Source organism: Poecilia latipinna, unplaced genomic scaffold (genome assembly GCF_001443285.1).
Source record: "Poecilia latipinna isolate Pla-1442-1.1 unplaced genomic scaffold, P_latipinna-1.0 Scaffold783, whole genome shotgun sequence".
NCBI classification, from domain to species: Eukaryota; Metazoa; Chordata; class Actinopteri; order Cyprinodontiformes; family Poeciliidae; genus Poecilia; species Poecilia latipinna.
In genome coordinates this window covers 166380-183419 of record NW_015113399.1, presented here as the reverse complement: position 1 = coordinate 183419, position 17040 = coordinate 166380, and the positions used below count along the sequence as shown (strand labels likewise).

The window sequence follows — 17040 nt, the reverse complement described above, 5'->3', positions numbered from 1 at the left end:
GCATCATCCTGATTTAGTTAGAATTTCTTCAGCAAAGACATTCTGTTTATACCACAAATGTGTCAATTTATTGTTGGTTTTATTGTTTCATAAATTGTATGTATATATATATATATATATATATATATATATATGTATATGTATATATATATATATATATATATATAGAGAGAGAGAGAGAGAGAGAGAGACAGATTATTTTTAGAAGGTAAAATTCAGGCCAATCGTTCCCACATTGTAATTTGTCACCTGAGCTCTTACTGTTGTCCTTTTGAAACATTTTAAAGCGTCATCATTACCGCTCTCTGTGTTCTGCCCCCTTTTGCTCTTTGCTATCCTACTTTGCTATAAGAGGCTCTTTAATGTTTATGGCGTGATAGGTGAGCGTGTGTGTTTGAGACCCTGCCTTCAATCTACACGTGCAGCTGTAATTTGGTGTTCAGTGTTTGTAAAACGAATCACCTACCCTTGAACTACTGTCTACCTGCACAGCAATATATCACACCCTGCATGTGCTTGCGTGTGTGTGTGTGTGAGAATATGAGATAGTGGCTATAATAAATCACTTTGCAGCGGTTTCCTCCTGTGCCGTGCCGTAGCGAATGTAGCAGGACAGAGAGGTGAGGCGGGATGGGGAGAGCGTGGCTGGAAATTTTGGAGAACTGTAGAGAGAACATGGATATAGATGTGCATGGAAGCCCTCATTATCACATGTGCAGAGAAACAGTTGGATGTAACAGCTGGACTCTCCTAACCTTACAGTTCATGTCTTACACTGGGGAGTTAATCCCAGCCCCTGGTTTTTACTTAGCCTCCTAATTCCTTCAGAGGAAATCGTGTCGTCATCACATGAAAGCCTGTTTAGACGTCAAAGTCGATTCTTTCATCAGGAGTGACTTTCAGCATAAAATGAAGCTTCTAACAAAATCGCAATTTATTCATAAAGCTCATCACTAAATGTTGCCCATTTTTTCTGCTTTACTAAGATGTTTTTAATGAATTCTGTTGGAGTGAGTCTTTGGTATAGTGATTGAGCACAAAGGGAACACAGTACATAATAATGGACATTTAAAAGTTTTGACAATTTCTTTGTGATCCGTTTATTGAAACAAGATGTTTCAGATTTTTTTCCTGATTGTGGAGAGAAGCTAACAAAATCCAGCACAGAACTGAGGATGCTGCGGTTTTTACTCACTGCTCTGCGTTCTGGAATAACTGTTCGTAAATAACAGGACAGTGTGATACATCATCATCGGAGGTTTCTAATTTTACAACACCTGATTGATTTTATGGGGTTTATTTTACCATGAATGCGTTTATATGAAATATACACACACGTAATGAATATTGCGTTTTATAAATATGATAAGGACACGCAGAATGGCATGTATCATATGTCAGCCTGTCAGGCAGCACACAGCTCCAATCTGGATAATTATGAGGTAGTGAAAAGCAGACGATTATTGCAAGTGATGATCCGCACAGTGCCATCTGTTCTGCTCCACTGCACGCACGCACGCACACACACACACACACACACACGCGCGCGCATGCACAAAAGTGCACACACACATGGGAGCAGGTGTGTACATGTGAACCCCTTTGTACACACGATGACTGGATGTACTGTATGTATTCTGTACACTCCCAAATACATTCACTCATAAGGAAGTATACACACACACACACACACGGAGGGAGCTGGGGAATTAGAGTTCGCTCAGCACACAGGCTGTGCACAGACACTGAGAGATTAATGATGTTATTGACAGATGAGCGATGGATTTCATTTCATTTGGTCGGTGAACGGACAAAGTTTACGCAACAGAAGTTGGGGGAAAACACTAATCTAGAGCACACTAAGCGCTGTAGTTATCTGTTGCATTCAAAGCAGTCATTACCTTTTATTTAAAATGTAAGCAGAAAGGCATTGGAAAGGCATTTCAGTTGAAATAATGTTACACAGAATCCACTGAATATACTCAAATACACCAGTGAGGCTCAAATAAAGCGTTTGATTTAAAAAACAATGGTATGATCCCTTTAATCAAATTTAGAAGTCGGCCACAATGCGATATTTTAGTCTAGTCTTTGCAGAGTCCTGAGCAGACACTTTGAGTGTGACAGAAAATTGGCATTGATCAATTTTTATGTCTCTGGCACCACGCATAGCACACTTGTGTCACTGCTGCAGAATCAACAGTACAACAATTCAAATATCACAGTAATGAGCCAACAATTATGTTGCTTAATCACATGTTGCGTAATGAATCACCTGGCTGGCTGCTTGAAAGTGGAACTGAGGATTAGGGACCTTTTCATAAATCTAGTAAAAATCTGATCACAGAGGATCACTCATTGACATTTTTGTTCTAGACTGCCGGTGAATAAAAGCAGACGTCACAGGAAAAGCAATGCACCCCGTCCTGATGCCGCCAAACATTGTAAACTTGATGGACTCCACACCCTTGATCCCAATATACACTTAATAGACAGGACAGGGATTGTTTTTTCCCCAAAATCTATTTTCTGATATTTAGGCATGTTTTTCAATACACCATCATGCACATTAAACATCGTTTTTTGGGACACTTTTCCTTCCAACTGCAGCATTACCCAAAACCATATCAGACAACAGTGGATACTAATTTAGCTCCCAAAAGTGATTTTGCTACAACGTTAGGATTCCAATCATTTCTCACAGGCTAAAAATCCTGTGCACTATTGTGTAAAACTACAGGAATTCTGCAGACAACCATCATGAATATATATTTGTAAAATCAAACCATTTCTTACTGTTTATTGTTGACCATTTGTGGATTTTATGCTGTTATATTTTGGTTAGATACCCAGTTGTTATCCAGATGGGAGCTCTAGGAAGTTTGAGCACAGTTGATTTAAAATCCATCCCACCTACACATTTTCACTCGGTTTGGAATGGCCATCCGTGGCTTTTAAACCATAACCATTATAAAGAAATCTCGGAGAACGGCTGTATTAGTCTGATTTCACAGTTTTTAATTACATTCTGGACTCCTCTGTTGTGGTGGGTGGTGATCTGTGTCCCGGACTGGAGCGGCACTCGGTCCGGAGGAGGAGCCGTTCAGCATCAGGGGACTCGATCTATATAAATGGGCCAGGTCTTAACAGGGCCCGCAATGAAAACGCCCTCAAAAGAAGGAGCCCAGATAGGCTAATTAAAGGTAGTCGGAAATTAAGTTCCAGAGGAAAAAAGACATTTATGAACACTTGGTCGAAACGTGCTTATAATTCCCTAAATGACTTGAACAGGCACAGGACTTTCATGGGGCAGTTGTGGTTGATTATTATAATGGTGGCAAAATCTAAGTTCCTGGTGAAACATAGGGTCCAGGCCCCACACACACTGAAGATTTGCCTGTTGTGTAAGACGGGATCCAAAAGTTTCCGGCACAAGTTTACCAACTCGACGAGTTTCGACTTCATCAGGTTTAAGACCAATTACCATGGTCACACAGGATTTTCTGTGCTGTAGGTAAAATATTGCACTGCTGTTTACAGATGGGCTGTCATGCAGATCAACTACCTTACCATACTATTACTGTTCTCTTATCAGGGGCTACAACAGCCAGTGCTCTCTCCGTCTGCTGATAAACGCGGCACAATGCTCAGTCCTGTTGCACATTGTTGCTGTAAACAAAATGGCTCTGGATGCAATATCATTTTATTCACTGCTGGTGAGGAGAGGAAGCACCAGCACTAGTCTGGCTTCATAGTAGGTGTGCAACTTATTGATTAATGAGTTAATCTAAAGTTGATTTATCTTATCAAACGACTAATGATTCATTGATAAGCGACTATTTTTTTTAAAAATCAGAATTTTCTCTAGTTTCAAAAGGGCCTGTCCATAACATAAAGGGCAAAATGTTTCATATGCTGAATTAAAAGCAAAACATCTCATTACATTTGATTATTTTTTTGTCAGGTGTGTTAAATACTATCAGTAGTATTTAACTATAAAAAGAAAATTGTGGTTTTCTCACATTATTAAACTTAGACAGCTCTAAAATCAAAGACACTGCTTTTTCTGCTGAAAAAGCAACTTATTTATGCCCTCCACTTTTCTGTCACAGCTTCACATTCATAGCACATCAGTCATTTTTGGTGGAGAAGTCGACTCTGCCTCGTCATGCAGCTTGACTACTATTAGGATTAGACTTGACAAACTTGTTGAGTATTTATATTTCAAAACAGAACCACATTAAGTGCACTTTGCACTCCAAACTGGACTCTGTTTGAACCGTTTCCCGTTCTGGTATGGCACCGCCGTCTTTGTTTCTGTATCAACTGGCTCTGGTTAAGGATGACCAGCAGTGGCCTCTGCTGGAAGACGGCCAAACTACAACACTGAAAGAAGGTTTAAACAGGCATCATTAGTTAATATAATAAACCATTAACCAACAATTATTTGTAAATTGATTAATTGTTTGCATACCTACTTCATAGTTCTGTTAGTTTCATGCTAAGATTGTGTAGCATGAGGAGTGGTGTAATCAGGGTTATACACAGTGAGCCTGCACTGCTAAACAGTATCATTTTAGTTTATGTATCATTAAAACTCATAACCCCTTCAAAAAACTTGTCAACATTCAAAAGAAGACGTTGTTGTTCGTGATAGTTCCTTTCAGCAGAAGGAATGATCACATCCTGCTTCCGTCCTGGAGACGCAGTGAGCAGGTGTTCCTCTCTGAGTGATGACCACAGCAGAGGTAGCTATAAAAGCTGTCTGAATTAAACACTCTTAGCTCTAATGGCACAAATATGTTTGCTGCCTTTTGTTTACCACTTTATCAATATTTCTCCTGCACTGTGTTAATAGTACCATCTGCATACACTTGCATAACGCTTTTCTGGATTTCTTTCCCCATCGGAGCGAGGACTGATGAAGGAGGGAAGAACCAGAGGGGATGCTCAGAGTTCCTGTAAAGTCAGCACATGGCACATACACACACACACACACACACACACACACACTGAGAGAGACTCAACTCAGAGGTCACTGTCAGCCTAAAGGCAAAAGCAGAGCAGTCACTCAAGACACAAAGACGAAGTGTCTGCCCGTGCACACGTACATTCTTGTATATGCGTGACCTGGTTTGTCACTGTGGTGTTTTCAGCAGCTATGATTATGTGACAGGGATTGCTCCTTTTTCTCTAGCAGGTTACGCACACACAGAATGCACGGCTGACTGAGCACATAAATGCGTCCACACAGAGAGTCTTTGGTCCTCTGTGGACAGAATGAAGCAGACGTCTACTGGCCCTCCGGCGCAGTTGGTATTCACACTTCCCCTGATAGCAGATACGGGCTCAATCATGGAGCCCAAAAGGCAGTATATTAAGTAAACTGGCATTTTCCTGTTTTTCTATAGATGGATAGATAGATATTGACATAAAGATGAACGTAAAAGAGGCTTATTCAGAGGCTTAGAAGTAGTGTAGCAACAAGAGATTTACTGGCAGACCCCAAAAGCCATTTATAGTGGTGTTGCATCAGTCCAAAGGAAAGCTCACAAACCAAAAAATGCAATGAGTACTGCTTTGATTTATGTCATGGAGGAACATGTAAAACTTGAGTTCATCTGGGTATTGATTTTGGGCAGAACTAAAGAAAAAAAAAAAAGCTGAACACCACAGGGAACTGGATTCAGTCCATGGCGACTCTGTTACTGGTTTGGTCAGAGAATCTGTGCCTTCTCACCAGATGAATGTGGTTCCTCAAAGCCAAGTGACATTTGGATGTAAAAACTAAAAAAAAAAATAGTCACATTGAGTGACGCTTTACAAGATGGTCAACTGATCAGAAAAGAAACGGGGCTCGACCAAAACTCCTCTGTCTTGACAACATGCGGGCAATTCCTTGTTACAAATACGTTTTTTTGACGGTGAATCGTTCAGGCAAGGCAACACTGCCAACCTGGAGGGATGAATCAATCTTGTGTCTCCGCATCACAGACAAAGAACTGATTTTAATTCGAATCTTGGGGCACTTTGGTACCAGTAGCCTGTCACAAAAATGGCTCCCATTTCTTTTGGTTGTTACTATAGCAACCACCACAGATGGCAAACAGAAAGCAACATCAAGGTGACTGCCAGACAGCTATTGGCTGAAAACTTGACAAACAGTAGAAGGATATTACATCTCTCTGGTCTTGTGGATTTGTTGCAGTTTTTTAAGGACGGGGCCTTTGCATAACTTTTATCTGATGGAACAAGAGAACAGCAATAGGTTTAACTCTTTTTTACAACGTACCTAAAAGCATGCATACTTTTAGAATTTCAGTATTACTTATGAAGTCAGCGCAATGTAGTGTGTTATTGTTCAGTGACCTGCCTTTATATACAGCCTCCCCTGAGTCAATATTTTGCAGCTTTGCAGTTTTTCACTTTTGTCTCCAACAACGTTACAAATTTAGACAATCATTTTTATTCTTCAAAATAATTAAAGCTCAGACTGGTTGAATATCGTCTGCAGACATTTAATTTTAAATTTTGTCATATTTTATTTGGTCTGGACTTTGACTGCACCATTCTCACAGATTCATGTGTTTTGATCTGAAATGCTCCATTCCAGAATTACTCTATATTTTACGTCCATCCATTTCTCTTCAGCTTCCTCATCCCTGCAGAAGAAAAGTCTTCCATTTGCTTTATGCAGCCACAACCATTGTTTCCCTCTGGGGTTGCTGTTTTAATTGTGATATTCAGTACTTGTTTGGCATTACGCCTAGCTCTTTTTATGTTGTCCAAAAATTTTAATTTTGGCTCATCTGATCAGAGCACCTTTTTTTTTCCTCCGTCTTGGCTGTGCACCCTACATTGGCTGGTAGCAAACTGCAGATGCGTCGCCACATAACCTTCTTCTCCTCTGTCCTCCATTAAGACCAGAATTAGGGAGTTTACATCACAATTCCTATGACATGCATGGGAGTTATGTTATTGTTATTATCTTCATATGTGTAGATGAAATCTTGCAGCAGTGCGTTCTGCACATGTATGCTTTCACACCTGCGTAGTACTTCACACCTCAGTGGTGTGTGTTCCCTGAAATTTTCATTTTGAGACCTGGTTTCATACAGTGACGATGTGAGAGACTCTGATCACAGGAAAAGTATAAATATACAGCTGGATCGCAACAAAAACGTTACAATTTCACTGACAACCGACTCTGCATGAAAGGGGTCTTAGTAGGTAATATGTGCACTGGGTTATATTGACGAATATGCAAATGCATGGCATACTCTTAGATTTTTATGGGCAAAAAAAGATTCCAATAAAAAGAATGCAGGTTGTCATTGTCATCTGGCCAGTTGTGATAAAACTAAAAGAGATGCGAATGCTTACTTAGAGATGATCAGGCTGCTCTGCCTTGAAGATGGTTGCAGACTGTTTTTGTTGAAAGAGATGGTAACATATTGCTCACTCTTGTGCTCTGCCCCAACGGACAGAGCTAATTTATACCACACATGCACAAATCATTCCTCTAAAGAGCACATTAGCAGGAGAAATAATGATACCAGGAGACGGGTCACACTGTGTGTTTACATGTTCATCTGAATGTGTGGGCTTGATTATACACTTGAGTAATTAATGGAAATTCTGATTGCTCAACAGTTTGGTTTCTCTTGAACATATGTCTACAACACCTGTTAAATACTTTACAACATAGCTACAGATTATATAGATGGGACATTTTTTAAACTAACCACCATTGATTGGATTAAGGTATCGATTGAGATCAAGCTCATCCATTTGCTATGGACACTTAATCCTTAAAAGGTCGCAGAGGAACAGATCGCCAGCCCATCACAGCACTGAGATTAAATCGGTGCTAGAAACGTATTTCCAGAGATGTGGCTGAGTTGGTGTGCTCCCATGTTGTCTTACAGTATGTTTGTCCTGTCGTCACGCGTGTGGATGTGTGGGAGGTGTGTGAGGGGTTGTGTTGGTTGTGACATTCTATTATGTGTGTTACTGTAATTGTGCCTGGAGGACAGAGTGGTTTAGTACTAGTTTATACTTTAGTACACTCTAAAAAGGCCGACAAATCTCAGCAACTTCTAAGAGAGAGAGTAGATAATGACTGAGGAGGAAAAGGCGAGAGTCATTTCAGCCCAATTAAGTTTAAGTTTCTTGGTCTTTGTGTTTCCTTTTGTCCTTTTCCATTTGTTTCAAGGAGATATTTTATGGAGACACATTTTCTATCGTCCTCCTGAGAGGGAAGAAATGAAAGCCACTTCTTTTCTACCATAAAGTTATATCTGTCTGTGTAAAGGCAAGTGAGTCTGTTTGCATGTTTTTTTCATTAGAAGGCCGATGTGAAGCTCGCATGGAAGGCTTTTATGACAATTGCACATGTGCAACAGGAAATCCACTCGAATTTAGAAAAGATTCACGTTGAAGTATTAATGACAGAGATTTAGGAAGACTTCATAGTGTCCCAAGCAAAAGGATGGATCTTTTGACTGTAATGTATGCGAGGACAAAGGTTTTGGTTTTTACATTTTCACAAATGTAGATCCTGGCAGTAGGGATGCACCGACGTGAAAATCTGGTGAATTACTGAGCTGAGTTACTGAAATAAATGGGCTTTTCAATCCTTTTTTAAGTGAAATGAATGGGGTTGTATATCATGCAACCCTACTTAAGAGATATATTCAGCTTAAGAAGCTTTTAGTATCAAATGCTCAAGTCAAAATTCCACCTTGGAAACTTTTTCCAGATACCAGTGTAGTTTTCTTGGACTCTTATTAACCCAGTGCATTTCCCTTCATTTACCAAAGTCAATGGAGGGAAGATAAACGGGGTGTAAATTTACTGAGAGAGGTAATGCTACTTTTCATTTACCAGCATCTTTAGATGAAACATTAAAAGCATTTCAGGTGTGAAACATGTTATGCTCAAACAAATAAAAGAAACACAACACTTTGGATCACAAACAGGTTGTATTTTATTTTATTTTATTTTTTATAAAACACAACGATAAACTACAAACAAAAAAAGAACAGCTTCTTAAAAAGTGATGTGCTGCTGCTGTTGTGTGGTTAAAACTTCTCTCACATTTTACGTGTTAAATATCCAAGTGTCACAAATGTCATCTCACTATAAAGTGATTATAAGACCTTTCACTATGTAAATGCTGTCAGATCATAACAGGTTTTTTTGTAATCACCACTGGGCCTGTCACTAACTTTTAGAGAAACAGGAAGGGATGAAATGGAGAACATGGATGAAATCACCTATTCATGTGTAACTGACTCATGTTGAAGTGAATCTATGAAGGTTCAAACGTAAAGTGGCTGCTAACAGCTACTACAGAAAAAACCAGACCGACATGCCATAAGTTGAAAAATGAGTAAAACCTCTAAAAGCTTTTGCAGTGAAACAATTCTCAAGGTTGATATGTCACTTCAAAAACTTAAGCTGGAATTTGAAAGATTCAGGTCTGTGGCAAGAAGATAAAAGAATGACTTTGATATTTATTATTTTATACATTTGAGTATTTCTTTTTTTTTTTCCAATATGCCTTTTTCAGTGGTTTTTATATTTGCATTGTCAAAACTGTCTGGTTAAAGAGCACAAATGGGGGGGGTGTTTATTGTCATGCAGAACTTCTGACGCATTGGGGAAAATGCACATGAATGCGAACTGCACCAGCCAAAAGTTTGATCGAATCCGCACATTAATTTTTGATGAAGTAACTGCAGCAACGGGTTTGGCTATTTGTGAATATTCTCCTATTTCTCCCTGCTCTGTTTTCATTCTCATTAGCTTTCAGGTACTTCTGGCTTCACTCATCTTTTTGGTGTTGTTCAGACAAGCATTTTATAAATAATCTTGTAATGATGTTTTAAGCGACAGTTATTTGAAAGTAGTTTTCCCCTCACTCCTCTGTGATACATGCCTGAAGCGTGTTTTACTGCTAAATGTAGAAACATAACGGCAGAAAGCTGGCCGATCCAGGCATATGGCTCATTAAACCACATATTTGCTGAAAGCGCATATTGCAACAGATGGCATTGTGTAAACATAAGCAAGCCATTTAAGACGAGAAGAACATCTGGAGATGTTCTGTCTTTGGATTGTAGCCTCCAAGACATATTTTGCGGTAACTCTCCATGATCACATTACGTTATTTAATTTCTTTCCTCTGTGCTGGAAATGAGTCCAAATTACAGAACATCAACAGCTAAAGGCTACTGGTTTATGTGTGCATATATACTTTGCTTATAATTATATTCATAAGTTTATGAGAGCTTTACATGGATTGATGGTTTTGTTTATCTGTTCATAATAATGAGCTCTTCACAGCAGCTTATAGAGTGCTTGTTAATTCAGTTCACATTTGGTGTTTCGTAGATGTAAGAGTGATTTTGTTTATTCTCATTGCAAACAGGAACTAAACTGATGTTTACAACAGGAAATTCTGTAATAATAACAGGGTATCTCTTTGTGTGTGTGTGTGTATTCAAGAAGTTGTTAAGCCTAAGATGTTTGAGAAATCACCGTATCCTTTATTTTCCTCGCACACTATAATGAAAGTAAAGTTTCTATAGCCATTTGAAAACAAAAGACATCCCATAAAAGCCTTTGATTTTCTACCTTATTTGTACATAGGGATATATTTAACGTCAATATTATCATTACTGAAAGCAACAAAATTAAAAAGAACTTTTAAGACATTTTCCGTGATGTAACTTCAAAAGATCCAATTTCTGGTGAGATTTTCACATTTATTTGCACTTAAAGTAGCTAAAATCACTCATAGGCGTAACATATGATGTATGATTAGAACACCTTTGGAACAACATTACTCAGGACTTTGAAGGACGTTTGCCTGTTTAAACCTCAGACATTTAGTCTGATGGAGTAAGGGTGAACACCACTGTGTGATCCAAAGAACTGTCTGAGGCCTTCAGGACGACGACTGCAGCAGCTAATGTGTCTGCTAGGGGATTAAAAGATGTCTCAAAAGAATTCGAAATCGTTCGTTTCACCGTATGGAAAATAGTCCGGAGAACATTCATAGCAACTGCCAAGTAGTCCAGGCAAATTCATCCGGAGCACAAAGACTGAGCTGACTGAAATATATAGACTGTATTTATCCAAGTGTTAACTGTGCTGTGGCTTTAATTAAAATTGTCTTAAACAGTAAAAGAGAAAAACTCTCACCCTTTAAAGTGGAGCAAATTTTAAAACCTCTGGTTAACGTCCATTATGGCTTTCACCCAGCCTGACAGTGTGGCCTTTCAGAAATGCAATGCAGTGGACGGGGCGCACCACACCCAAACCCGTTCTGTTATACGATTGGATTAAACTGTGCTGATGCTGCCCCACTTACCTGATTCTTTAGGTTGTGCTGTCAGTTGACACATTCTACCATCTAACACCGAGAGGCTTTTGTCTTTACTGATTGGCCTTGCCATGACGGAGTTAGCTTTTTTTGCCTTTTCATTTGTTTGCTTTTTTTTTTTCAAGTGGTGATATGAACACCAAAGGCTTTTGTTGAACTGAAAAGTAAGACATATTTTCCTGTTAAAGCATTTAAATGTGTCTTATACTATGACTCATTATCACTTTGTGAGGCATTCTGTTTGTTTTGTCGTGTAGTGTGAGAAAGCAACAACAGTGTGTCATTTGCAAAAACTCATAGGAAAGCTCCATTACTTTCTGAGAACGCAATTGGCAGATATGCAGTAAGTGCAACGTATAAGAGCATGAAGTATTCTTGGAAATAAGCTTGGCTCATGCTTTTTGTGCTCCCTTCTTCCTGGAAGAATCATTTAATCTCAGTTGGTTTGTATATGGAACACACATCCATCTTCAAGTCGTTCCAGATATTCTCTCCAGATGCGACCAGATTCGGTTCTGGATGTGGTCTACCATGATTCTCAAAGAAGCTGCTTAAATCAATTATTGATTTTTTTTTTGTATGTTCTTCAGTTGACCAAATTGGGAGTTTACTACTGTCTTTAATCAGAGAGTATTTTTAATTGAGACCATATAGTCTTAGTGTTGGTGTATTCTAAATCTCTTTCCATGCAGGAAGGCGTTTTGATTGGTTTTAGTTTGAGGTAACCAACAGACGGTCAGATGTTCTCCTGCAGGACTTTTTGGTATTATCTAATTATCACAGCAAATATTTCAGGTCCTGAAGAAACAAAACAGCCCATACCATTATATTACCACCACTATGTTTTACTGTTGGTATGACATTCATTTCTGAAACGCAGTGTTAGTGTTACTCTAGATTCAATATCGAACAAACCTTCCAAAGAGTCCAACTTTTGTTTCATGACTCCACAGAAGGTTTTCTCAAAACTCTTGATAATCAGGATATATTATGGAAAACTTGATATGGGCCTTAATGTTATTTTTGATCGACAGTGGTTTTTGCCTTGGACTTTTGCCATGCAGACGATTTTTGTCAAGTCTTTCTTCTGGTGAAGGCATTGACTTTGATCTCAACTGAGGCCAGTGAGGTCTGCAGTTCTTTGGATGTTGTTGTGTGGGTTTTTGTGACCTCTTGGATGAATCATTGCTGTGCTCTTGGCATAATTTTGGTCAACCCACTGTTTCATGTTTTAACCATTTAATAACCGCCCTCACTGTGGTTCACTGGAGACCCAAAACTTTACAAAGGACTTTGTAACACTTTCTGGACTTCATAGTCCTTTCTCATGTGTTCTTGAATTTCTTTGGATCTCGGCATGCCGTCCTGGATCTTCACTATACTTCACTTTGGAAAAAGCTAAATGGCCTGTACTTCACACTACACTCAGTCATTCACACATTCACTCACACATTTACACTCTGTCATATGGGTTCTGTTTAAGTGATGTCTTGATTGAGAACAGGTGTGTCTATAATCAGGCCATGGTGAGAAACTGAACTCAGGTGTGTTAAACCAGTTATGTTTAACAGGGGCGGTGGCAATCACTTTTTTCACCCTTAGTATTAAACATCTTTATTTAAAAACTCTTATTTTGTGTTTACTTGTGTTGTCTTTGACTATTATTTAAATTTGCTTGATGTTCTGAAACCGTTAAGTGTGACAAACATGCAAAAATTAAGAATAAAAAGTCAGGAAGAGTACAAACCCCTTTTCACACCTCTGAACATGCTTTCATTGCCTGTCACTGTACTGCGAGTGCAACTAAATTTTCCAAATGAGGGACAATAAAACTTATTTATATTTTATTCTGTACTGCAGCTCTTGGGGAAAAAAAGTTCTCTTCTAGGCCCAGTTGAGATTTATTGGTGAAATACCAAGAGTCATCTGTGGCAGTATGCGTTAGGGCTACTGGGAACAGATTAGCTGCTGCTAAGGAAGCATATGCACCAGTAAGCACTGGAACTTGTTTGGAGAGAAAACAACAACCCTGGGAGGTTTTTCCTTCCCTTCGGCCACGTTTCTTGCACACCAAGTGGCTAAATTTGAGCTGTAGCCCGTCTCCTTGCGTAGATATCCGTTAGTAATGAACATGCAACAAAGTACATTATGAATGTACTTCAAAGGTTTCATTTTAACTGCTTTGGCTCTTTAGAAATGCTGCCATTAAATATGATTCATAGATATATGACTCATCCAATGTAGCTCCAAGATATGAATGCTACATAAATCCATGTCCTTAGGTACTCAGGAAGGATGCCAGGAGGCATCCAGCCATTTTCTTGCCAGCTATAGCTACAGTTATTTTTACTCCATTAATCAGTATTCAAAAGAAGGGTGGCTTGAAGCTGAAGAACCAACTTCTATGTCATAACAGCCTATGGTGTTAAGTGGACAACTGCATCTGGCTTTGATACCAACACATCTCCTCCTGAGCTACATTTAATAGTTCAATGAGTTAATAAAGGTAAGGTCTAGAATTTCCTCCGGGCCTAAAATGCAGCATTTTAGTGCTTCTCCCCCTTTGTTTTTTCTTACAATAAACTCCACAAAGGCGGTCTCTGATTTGAGATTTATTGAGTTCAAGAAAGATTGGAAAACTGAATATTGAGACAAAGAAGTTTCCTAAACTGCATGAAATGGTCAGGCTCATTCTGACCTGAGGATAACTAACATTTAAAAAAGTCTCCAGACCAAAGACTGCAGGCCCTGTTGTTTACAGTTAAAGAAATGAAAGGTGCTGTCATCTTAAGAATAGCCTTGTTCATCAAGCCAGCGCATATGCAAAGATGGTCATTTTACTTTAGCATACAGGATTGAAAGTAACTGTAACTCTAGTTTATACAAAGTAGTTATTTTCCTTTTATTTCTGTATGTATGCACTGAGATCAAATGAGATGGATCCCAGACTTCACACGTTGTGGGAACAGTGATCCAAAGGAGTAGATGTTGTATAATTATTGTGTTTTATTGTTGGACATATAATATTGTTCTTGGGTTGCAGTAAAAGCTTTTTGAAGAAGTGTTGTTAATTCCAAAACGGTAAATGTCAGTAAAACTAAATCAGCACAGCTTGACAGCTGCTTATTTTTTCTAAAACAAAAAAAAGCATCATTCTTTGCAGGAGACAGTATAATAGTGCTGATCGGTTCTGTCCAATTTACCCAGGGAATCCAGTGGAGCATATCTGCTCTTTAATATTGCTCTCATACAGCTCTAATCCTGTAATGTTCATGTTTCCTCAGCAAAAGCCAAACAGAGTTTATTTTTCCAATATCCAGCATCACTCAAAAAGAGGAGTGGGGGATGGGGATTCAAATGAAAACGCTACATACATCTGATTTGCTAACTCAGTGAAACAAAAGGCAGAAACGTAATTAAACAGAGACTCGGGCCATCCCATTTCAGATTAGTTTTATTTAAGCTGCGTCACTGTTTTATGGCCAGAAACAACTGCAGAAGTATAAAATGTCTGACATTTCAGAATTATGTTTATATTAAATAAATAAAGTACCAACATATAGGCTGTTTTGAAAGGAAAGCTGTATTTAGTTTGCCTCTGTTCATGTCTATGAAGACAATAAACCAGAAGGTGTCTTCACTTCAAGTGACTCAAATAAAAAGTTTTGATTTTTTTTTTAAATTTTATTTTATTTTTTTTAGCGTTTTTACAAAAGTTAATTGTGGCTCATTCTATACTCTGCTCTTTTCAGGACTGAATTAGCAAATGTGTGAGAAAAGTTAATATAAGGCAGCTGATAAAATATTGTCTGGGAGATGACGTTACATTTGGAACGAAAACTTGGCTCTCGGTTCATAACAACACAGCCAATGAAAACACAAAGAGTCGGAGGAAGTAAGGGGAAAGTATGAGCAAAGTAGTTTGGAGATTTAACAAATCAGCACTTGTGTTATGACCCTTCTGTGCTCCTGTAGTTGACCACAATGGCAAATTACTACTTGTGACAAAACAGAAAAACTTTGGCCTCTCTGGTGTATGTAGTAATTGTGTTACTCACACCATTTTCTTTGTGGTGGACAGGCATGTGACATTCAACACATTGATCCCAATTAATGTATTATGGAAATTTTTGATATTGTTGAGTCATTCAGTGATTTTGAAAGTGTTCTTCTCCATGTGACCAGTCATTTATTTATTTTTTGGTAAAAGAGGGTTAAATACGCTGTTATTCTAAAACACACTTAAACCTTATCAGGTCATCTACAGTTAGTTCAGCACGTTGCTGTGAATCCAACAAGTCATTTCAAGTGAATCCTGCATCTGCTGTGTGGAGGGGGCATTAATGTAAAGATAAACAGACCACAGCTGCAGTTTAACCCTCATTTGGCTCAGAACCAGTGAAAACAACAACTGCAATTAAGGCAGACAGCTAAATATTCCAGAGGATTGTTAGATGGGACAGTTATTGATTTAATGTAATTATTGAACATCAGAAGACATTATGTACTGACAGAGAATGTAAGAAGAGTTTAGTGTTTGTATAATTGGACATTGAAAATTCCCCAAATTCATTGAATACATAAATAATGTAGCGAAAATTGTGAAAACAAGGAAAAAACAATAATACAAGAAAGTATTTTCTTATGTGATAATCTCTCAAACAACAACTGCAGTCACCTCGGTTTCCCAGCATAAGTTATTTGTTCTGTTTATTTAGTTCCTTTCTTGTTTCTGTCCGTAAAGCTAAGATTCCAAGTTAATATATAATATATATAATATATAATAATGGATTAAATATGAGAGACTGTTGTTGGTGGGTCAAAAAATCTTTGAGCTTCACTTTTTTATTTCCACATAGCTCAACCATGTTTCTTGCATAGATTGTCTTTGTAGCAAAAGTGCTCCATCTTCCCTTTTTTCTGTGTTGTCAATTTGCAGGCACATGTCCATTTGACATTTTACCATCTAAAAAATGGTAAAATGTCAAATGAAAAAATCCATTCTCTTATTTCCTTGCAAGACATCCAAATCGACAATACGCTGAGATCCACATATGGAAGTGTTTCCTGTTTAAAGGCTGTTTTTTGTGTCTGACAGGTGTGCTTGTCTGCTATGAGATCCAATGGAAAGTGGGTTTAAATTTTGTTTATGCTTCATCTTTTAAATATTTGGGTTTTTTCTGGTTCTAAAACACAGTGTAATCACTGTAAGTTTCTGAATATATTGAAACTAATAAATAAGTAGATCAGTAAAATTAAGACTGTCTTTTAGTAAGATAAATACTAAAAGACAACCTAAATTCAACAGAATTGCTTGAAATTGATTTCTCTGTTCGTTTTAACCGCCAATTATCTGCCTTTGTGGTGGTGAATTTCTATGGATTGCTCCAAATTTGGTCAGAGCTTTCTGCTCCTCCAAAACATACACAGACCAGAAAACACAAATTTACACAAGCAGGGAGCTGTGCAATTTAGCATTCACAAGTCACTAAATGCCAAGGTTACCACATCAATACACAATTGATTTTTCTTGCACTCTTCTTGTAAGTCTGCTTTCAAGGCGATGCAACAAAAAGCCTGCTCTTCCTCATGTTCATCCTTCAACAACTGGAAGCTGGGTGTCTTTTTAGTCCTGGTGAAGAACCAAG

The 17040-nt window shown here is 38.3% G+C and overlaps 1 protein-coding gene across 9 annotated transcripts in view; it reads left to right on the top strand.

The window, feature by feature from the left end:
* The window catches only part of tenm3 (teneurin transmembrane protein 3), a 233519-nt gene that overhangs the window by 67142 nt on the left and 149337 nt on the right, over positions 1-17040 (top strand). The gene's annotated exons all lie outside the window — the stretch shown is intronic.